Here is a 9,298-nt window from a genome sequence, read left to right on the forward strand (position 1 = left end):
TAAGCAATAGATGTATACTATTAGATATCGAAGGAGCAATGGCAACCCAATTCCCTCTTGAATTAAATAACATGTTATTTTTAACATGTATGTCAAAATGTAAATTAATTCATTTCTGTAGTTAGTTTCGAAGTAAATATCGTCCATATTAACGTATGCATTTAGTAAACAATAAACTAAATTTGATATAAATTTAATACATTTTCTTGAGTTAAATCATTTAACTTCATTGTTTTAGTCAATCAATAGTTAGTAAATACTATTAAGAGCTAACAGTGGGTGTTTGTGTGTACATAATTTATTCTGTACGACTCAATAATAAATTTTAATACATTTTAATCCACGATTCGGGTCCTCTTCAGTAGATAATTAACGCAATCAAATTATAAACTATAATATACGCATAATACACTTAGTTAATTTAAAACTATTCGTCTGTATCAATAAATTGACTAAGTGCATTATGCGTATATTATAGTTTGTACAATAATTTGATTGCGTTAATTATGTATTGAAGAGGATCCGAATCGTGGACCAAAATGTATCAAAATATATTATTGTATAGAATAAATTAAGTACACACAAACATTCAGTGTTCTTAATAGCATTTACTATTGATTTATCTCGTCGAAGTCTAAATCTTTTTTACATTGTTTTAGTCAAATTAACGATATATTGGGTAGAAGAGAGCAGTGGCGACCTACAAAAATGATTAAAAATAACTTAAATTAACACATAATTAACATTATGAATAATTGTACAATTTGACATTATGAATTTGACAGCGTACATCTGATAAATAATATAGATATATAATATCTAAATAATATAGATATGCAATAAAGATAATAATATTTATTAATGAGAACCATTTTTAGAGCTGCTCGATAAGCAAGTAGGTGTACATTTAATAATAAAATTATATAAAAAAAAATTAATATGGATTCACGGTAAAATAAAGATAATAAAAACCAATCAGTACAATTTAATTGAAATAAAATGGAAAAACAACGCTTAAAAAGGTACGATCCATATAACAGAATTGGGTAATATTCCAGTTCAATGTACGCATTCCGAGCCTTATCTAATGGCCACTTTTAGCTGCACGATAAGTAACGCCTCGTTCATCTCGATAAGTATATACGTGAGCTAGATCGAGATAAAGCTGGGTCCCGTTGCGGTAAATAGCAGGACGCGCTCGATAATAATTTACTTAGTGAATTTTGTCGGTAAAATCCGGTGATGTATCGGCGCGCCAAATTTTTCTAGCTAAAAAAATTTTATTAAAAATTTTAAAGAGTTTACAAAACAACACGCGATAAATCACGCGCGCTAATTGTAAGTTAACCATTTGCGTTGTCAGTCGAATTCAACTTCAATAATGAATAATATTAACATTATCAGCACCAACGCATAAAAATGGCCAACGCAATACAATTTAAAAATTAAACCTGATAAAAGAAGCATTGAAGAAGAATAAAAGAACGTTTAAAGACGGAATTCATAAATGGCGATGCTCTGATAATGAAACAATAATGTGCGATGGCCCGTGTCAATAATTTCAATTTGCCAGGTGGCGAAGGCCTAACTAAGGGCTCTTGAGAAGGGTGTTATGCACCCTTACCATGGCGATGCATTCGCACCTATGCGAACTATGTAGACGAGCGTATCAATTTACCGACACGACATGGCACCTAAATGCATACATGCCTGCGTCTAGCGACTAAACTGTGCTTCTAAACAAACACATTTTTCTTAAAATTTTTGTTTAGAAAATATTATATATTTCTTAGACAGAAAAAACAATACATCGTAAAATATTATATATCCATAAACATCTTTATTTTCAACAAAATCTTTCAGAAAAGAAAAGAAAGAGAAATATTAGTACAAGTTACAAAAAAATACAAAATATTTCTTTTAATTTTTGCTATTAACATTTTTAATAGTTTTCTTTGATTTAATTACATTAATTAATTACATTAATTTTAGTTATCAGAATTTAAAAAATAGCAGCTTATTATGGAGACTTCATCGTTATACGTGCTGGTGAGATAATTAAATCGATGATTAAAAGACGTAATTCTTCAGCTTTATGGCGTCCTAATTTCCTATCATCGACTATCTTTTTTAGTTTCACTTTCTTTCTTCCTCGTCGCCATGATTTGCAGCCTCGTCCTTCGGCCCAGGAGAGACTCATTAAGGAATTCCGTGTCGACCTGGGGAATCGCTATTATTCTCCGCGGTTCTTATGGCAATCAGTGCATGGCAACATCGCCATAAGGTATCGCGGGACTAAATCTACGAGCTATTTACCACAAAATTCAAATTCCCATTGGACCGCCGATTGGATCTTCGGTTGCGGTTGGTAAGATTGTATCTGCTTTCGCAAAGACAAATTTTTACTGACTTTCACTTAACATGAAAAACGAGGACAGCTAATTTATCGATTGTTTTCGAAGAATTTATCTACCTACGTGTGAGATCATTCCGTTGAATCATCCGACGATTTGCGTTCAATATCTTGGATTCAGACGTGACTATCTATATTTAATTAACGTAATAGAAAAGTCATTGATGATTTAACTCTACATACCTTCTGTATTTCAATTTATTGTTTAACAAATATTCTACAGATTTGTTTATAAAATTAATAATCGATTCTTTATTGCATTCGTTTTTTGCATTTTGTGCGTATCGTATTAATCGTACTTTGAAATTTTTAGTCGAAATAAAATGTATGCGCGGTGAAACGTCTATTTCTATAATATTCTTGATTATTTGATACAACAGTCTTGTGTGTAAGAACACTATCATTAAAATACGTATTTTCATTAATATTGAATCCAGATAACATTTTTGTGTAACGCTGTATTTCCATGAATATCCATTAACGAAAGGAAGATGATCAAATAAGAACATAGGCCACAAGTCCCCTAAGTGCAACTCCAAGAATTCTTACAAAGAGCATACATAGTGCTTATAACTCACAAGATTTTCTCTTTAAAGCGTGAATGAGAGAAGATCCTGCTCTCGATTTTATTTTCCAAGCTCTTAGCGCAAAGAAAACTTATCTATTATTCGCATTCAAAGTCACAGCGAAAATTTAAATCGAGGAAACATTTGTCTTTCTGAAATGCATTTAAACAGATTTTTTATGGGAAATTTATTAAAATTCATTAACTGCAGATTTGTGTAAATCCGACGCCTGCTTTAGTTTTTATGCAAAATCGTACTTATTCAATGAAAGGAAAAGAGAAAAAGCCGCACACGTGCGGTTTGAACTAATGCGCTGCATGTGGATCTGTCTCTCTTTAACCTTGACCCTCGTAATAATCGCAAACCCCCTATCAGAGGTGAATCATCCCCGTTGTCCGTGCTGCTTGCCATAAACGTGCTTCATTCTCTGATTTGTGTTGTAAGTGTAAGTTCGATATTTTATTGTGTTTGTTTCATTTATAGTAGTAATCGGTACGGTACTTATATCGCAATCCTCCACTATGTGTCACCGTAATATCAATTAAACGCAATTTTCAACTAAACGTTACAAAATTTCCACAATTTAATTTGTGATATAATTTCAGCTTCTCACACAGTTTATGATTGCATTTCAAGTCCGACAGTAAGTGGTGTAGTTTATATAACTGAAAGTTGTATTTACAATTTACATATAAATATTATTTGGCTAGATTTGACCTTGACTGTAATGGTTCTTTCCTTATTTGATTTGTTCATATGACAATTTAAATTAATTTAGTATTGATACAACCTTTCATTTAATATTAAATAATTAACTTTAGCGAGATATAAATGTATATTTTCAAATGTCAACGTTCTCTGTGCTTATAAATAACGTACATAAACCAGATATAAAAATAAGTACGTACTGAGAGAAAGGATTTTGTTAATTTAACAACTGATCGGTAAATATGTGACAACAAAATGATTTGTTGTGATTACTACTAGTCTGCTATACCAACTAATTCTTAGTAATAGAAGCAAACTATATAGAACCTAACTATCTTTTGGATAGACTTTAGGATCGTTTATCATAGAAATCATAGATGATGGTGTCTTAAGTCGTAGGAAATTGATCAATCACAGTTAAATGTAGGGAGAATACTTGATTAGAAATGGTCAATTTCTTACGATTTGAGACTCTACGACCGTCTACGACTTCTACTCTCTAAATCTGAATCAGTAGATAATCACTGATATGATATCAGTGCCAAGTATGCCACTGGTAATCAGTGAATGAAATGTGAGATCCCTAACCTAGCTGATCTTTATTATGTGATCTAACCACTTTGTTTTAGTGGTTATAAATTCAATAAATATGGAATTGGAAGATTGAAATTAACATGCAAATATCAGTATTTTAGTTATATAATGCTCGAATGCATTCTTCCTTTTTTAATTGAACTTCACTGATTATCAGTGCCAAGTATGCCACTGGGTAATTAGTGACTATCCATTAATTCAGATTTAGAGAGTATGTATATATATGAGCCTTTTATTTGCTAGCGGTACTAATGATTATTTGTTACATTGACGAATGAAACATAATTAATTTGCAAGTAACTAATCGATCGTTTTCTTAACAAATATCACATTTGTTTTCCCTTGAATTGTTCCTGTAACAAAATCATTTCTCTCAATGCGAGTAAACATATCGCAATGTATTCCGGAAAAAATACTGATTAGAGACAAAAGTAGAATGAGAGTCGGAAAACCTTCCATTTTTCTCGCTGAGAATCAAGAGGAATGCTTGATACGCACGTGGCATTAACCATCATGTCGGCATATGGAATTCCCACGTTAACCTTGACCCTCGTATATACTCGCGATGGTGCCCACCACGCCCCAACCGGTGAACCATCCCCGTAAACGCTTTTATCTCGGCTTGCGCGCTGCGCGAGCAGCGCGACTGCTATCGCTCATTCTCCTTTTTTTCCTCTCCTCTACGATTATATGGAACTCGCGGGCATCGTGCTCTGCTGCTGGCTCGTATCGATCTCTTTGCCCGCTCAACATCCGCCGCCGGTGCTCTCTTTCTTCATCCACCGAGATCACTCGTGCATCGAATATTCAATACGACATCGGATAATATGAGGTAATAAATTGAAGACTTGACGCGACAGAGTCTGCTAGTGCCATATCTTGACGTTATCTTTTCATCGACAGTCTTAAGATATTTCCTTTAAATTTTTTTTGTCAATCATTTATAATATTTTTAGTCTCCGTAAAATTGAAAAAGAAGATACAAGGAATAATATTGCACAATATATGTTTATATATTTTTTTTATTTAAATCACAATACATATCTATAGAAAGAACGATTTTGTATAAAAATATTTAGCTAGATACAGAGATATGAAAATAATTTTGAACATCAAATTAATTATGTAGGACGCTCAAGCTGGGTATTAGTATATCAAAATTTTTTGCTGCATTGCTCATTATGCTTGAATTTCCTACATAATTATTTTGATGGTCCAACAAAATATAAATTCCGTTTAGATTAGATTTCTGCAACCAATTAAATTTTTAGATATTTCAGCAAAATTGTTCTTTCAGTGTTAATAATTTTTTGAAGTTTTAACTAGTTAATCTCGACATAAAGGCAAAATTTCAACGCCTTCGACTTTGAGCACATTCAATAGGTATTTCGCTTACTAGAACAGAAACAGCTGTCGCGAACGAAGGTCACTAACGCGAAGTATAATTAGTTTCGCTCCTTACAGGCAGAGTAGGTCCATGAGCTATAACCGTTTAAACTAAAGAATTCACTTGAAAAATGCCTTTGTGCGTACACAGAGCCCCAGATGACTTGTAGCCTTCATCAGTGATCAGTCTTTCCTGGACAAGAAATTGAAGGCTGAGTCAATAAATTGCGACATACCTGACCTAACAAAACACGAAACTTTGTTCCAGAACATTCTCATCTTGAAACAGTTACAGGAAAGCGTGATTAACGCTTTGTTATCGCGCTGACGACACGACGCACCCTTGTTTATTTAAGACTAAATTTGTACGAAATTTAAGTACAATATAATTGAAAAAGTGGATGAAGAGGGCGTGTTACATTAGATCTATTTTTTATTCCTGCACTAGAACTTTCTTTCTCGCTTTCGCTAAACATATATCTATTTCACTTTAAGTTCCAAAAGTGTACACTAGTTCAATTGCAAAAGACGAATCTTTTGTGCGATGTTCAGTAAAGTTAAAATCGACATATTCTTAGTTTCGGAAGAATAATCAATAATTTCATCCTTGGTGAAGTCGATCCTTAATAATTTTTCCAAAATAAAAAATTTGTTTGAAGAAAGAGCCTTTATAATTATTACCGTTCTAATAAAAAATGAGTAGAATACTCTCTGAATCAATGGATAGTCACTAATTACTCAGTGGCATACTTGGCCACTAATCAGTGAAATTCAATTAAAAAAGGAAGAATAAGCATTATATAACTAAAATACTGATATTTGCTTGTTAATTTCAATATTCCAATACCATATTCATTGAATTTATGCACTAAAACAAGGTTGGTTAGATCACATAATAAACATCAGCTAGGTTAGGGATCTCATATTTCATTCACTGATTACCAGTGGCATATTTGGCACTGATATCAGTGATTATCCACTGATTCAGATTTAGAGAGTAAAGTGTGGCAAATACAATGCTTTTTCTTTCTGTGAAAAAGTGAATGATACTTCCGCTGTTTTAAGACAGTAAAGCAATAGTCGGTGAAACTTTCTGATGCAGAATCGAGCCCGGAGAAAATCCCGGACTTCCCTTAAAATCTTCAAGGAAACTCACCGCATCGTACCGGAGCCGAGAACGAAACGGGAGGGAGAGGACGGGAGAAAGGGAAGAGAAAAGCATTGCTACAGGCGTCGGGATGAAGGTACACGTATTCTTTTTAAGGCGGAACACTTTACTGCCGCTCGTTCCGCCGGCGGTAATGGAGGGAGCTCGGCCACCCCCGAAGAATTAATTCGGGGCTAAAGCCGAGGCGAGCGCACCCACCCCCGTCGATATCGAGTCGCTCGCCCGGAAGTGTTAGTGTCTACTTACCACTCCTTCAGTTAGCTTTTTACTTTAGTTGACCGCATTAGCGTCGCGGTCTCTCGTTTCGCAGGGGCGGCGCTACCGGGACGATTTCTAATTTAGCCACCAATTTAAGTGTAGTCGGTCCCCTGAGAAAGAATTAGATATTTCCATCTCGACGTGAAATCATCGCTTCGATGAAATTCTATTCCGCGCACGAGGGGTATTAATTTTTTTTATTTGTTCTCTTCGCGAAAAAAAAAATGATTTGGTTAAAGTATCTAAAAGTATTTAGCTGTAAATACACAAGCGACGCTCAAATTGATTATTAGAATGTCAAAATTTTTTGCAGCATTGTTCATCATGCTTGAACATCATTATTTTGAACAATGTAAATAAATTAAGTCTCTGAAGAAAATAAATGAAAACAAATAAAAATTGTCTTTAAAAGCCAACACAAAAAGGTCGTGTATATAAATTTAAAATCATATGATGATAAAATATATAAATTTATTTCGCATGTTAACAATAAATTGATAAAAATAATAATCATTCACGCATTAATGAACATTTCAAACGTTTCACAATATTAATAAACGAATTATTTTGATGGTCCAACAAAATTATTTTCAAATCTCTATCTGGCTAAATTTTTAGATACTTTAGTAAAATCTTTTTCATTTTTTCCCTTCGTATTAGTGGCGATAATTGCAGCAGATTATTTCACCTTATGAGTACGCACGTCAGTAATTATGTATACAAAAAATTCGTTTGTATTAGCGATAACGACACAGTCGGAAGAAGAAAAGATTTATTTTCTCTATCATTACACAGAGAGAATTTTTTCTTAGAATTTACCCTGAAAATATGACAGTCATAGGACATTGTATTTCGAATAATTTTAATGTAAACCTCTCTCATTCATTAATAAATACAATAAGATATAAAATAAGTTTGATCAATTTTACTGAAGTGCATGGTAAAAATCTTTAAAATATCGTATTGTATCACAACTACCATATTTTCAAGGTAAATTTTAAAAGAATATTTTCTCCGTGTACGTTTAACCTTCCAGAGCTGATAGTGGGTCTATTGCATTCATTTAATTACAAATCTCTTTGTTAAAAGGTCAAGCAATTCAATTTTCTTTGTTACATCTACAAATGTGGATTATTCTTACTAAAATGTATTTACTATTCATTCTTTATTGTAGAAGTTATCATTTTGGTTCCTTGTAATTACTTAGTGTCTTTTAATTAATATAAATTAAATGGGTGTTCGAAACGCAGCGTCAGAAACTGTGTGTTACAGATTTTAGCGCAGTTCGGAGAGTTAATTAAATACAATATTGATACACGCAGGAAAGGTGATGCCTACATACTTCCAACACGTGCGAGGACGCAGGTATAATGATTTAAGCGTGTCGATCAATGGAACAGCCACAAAAATCTCATTCGCCAGGACTGTTTAAAGTGACTCATGGCTCTTGCTTGCGTTAATTTAACAGGCGATAGATTTTAACATTGTCATCGTTTGTTATATATATATATATATATATATTTACTTCTTGTATTAATATATAATTAATTACAGTTTCTCCAATCATTTTAATACGTCGCTCTCTTCCCCTGTTTAAACCTGAAAATCCCAGCACCACCTTTCTTCGTATTTACTAGGGTACTGAAAGATTCTTGGCGCAGTTGTGCTCGCTCCCTTGTACCGTTCGCTTCGCCAAAGCAGCAGCCTCTATTCATCCCCCGGTGCGCATCGGCACCGTCGTCGGCGTGAGCGAGACGACCGCAAACTCGCAAACCGACGACGGCCAGAAAGAGTACGGCGGAGCCCCCGGAGCAGCGTGAACGGGGTGAGGAAGCGCAAGGGGATAGAGAGAGGGAGGGAGGGAGGGAGGGAGGGAGAGAGAGCGGTCGGCGTTCTCGTGTCACAGACAAAGACGCGACGAGATCGAACCTCCCGCCATGCACGTTGCGGAAACGACCGAGCGTCGACGAAGCGGCCGAGACGGTCGCTCAGTTGCGCGCGAGACGTGCATCGTGCCACGTTGTGTGCCGCTGTGTTGCGTGCTGCGAGGATCTCGGAGTAGTCGAAGTCTCGGAGATGCGACGCAGCCGGCCGTCGCCAATCGTGCGCGTGCGTTACATCAGCATTCATTTCGCTCGCTCGCTCGCACATTCGTTTCGTCCGCCTGTCCCTAGACTTCTCGATAATATCGGAGCCTGTGTGATG

The 9,298-nt window shown here is 34.9% G+C and overlaps 1 pseudogene; it reads left to right on the forward strand.

Annotated features, from left to right (window-relative positions):
- Positions 1-8,913, forward strand: part of LOC108728720 (uncharacterized) — a 53,789-nt pseudogene extending 44,876 nt beyond the window's left edge.
- The last annotated feature ends 385 nt before the right edge of the window (positions 8,914-9,298 follow it).

This window comes from Mycetomoellerius zeteki, unplaced genomic scaffold (assembly GCF_001594055.1).
Source record: "Mycetomoellerius zeteki isolate Tzet28-1 unplaced genomic scaffold, Tzet1.0 scaffold64, whole genome shotgun sequence".
Classification (NCBI taxonomy): Eukaryota; Metazoa; Arthropoda; class Insecta; order Hymenoptera; family Formicidae; genus Mycetomoellerius; species Mycetomoellerius zeteki.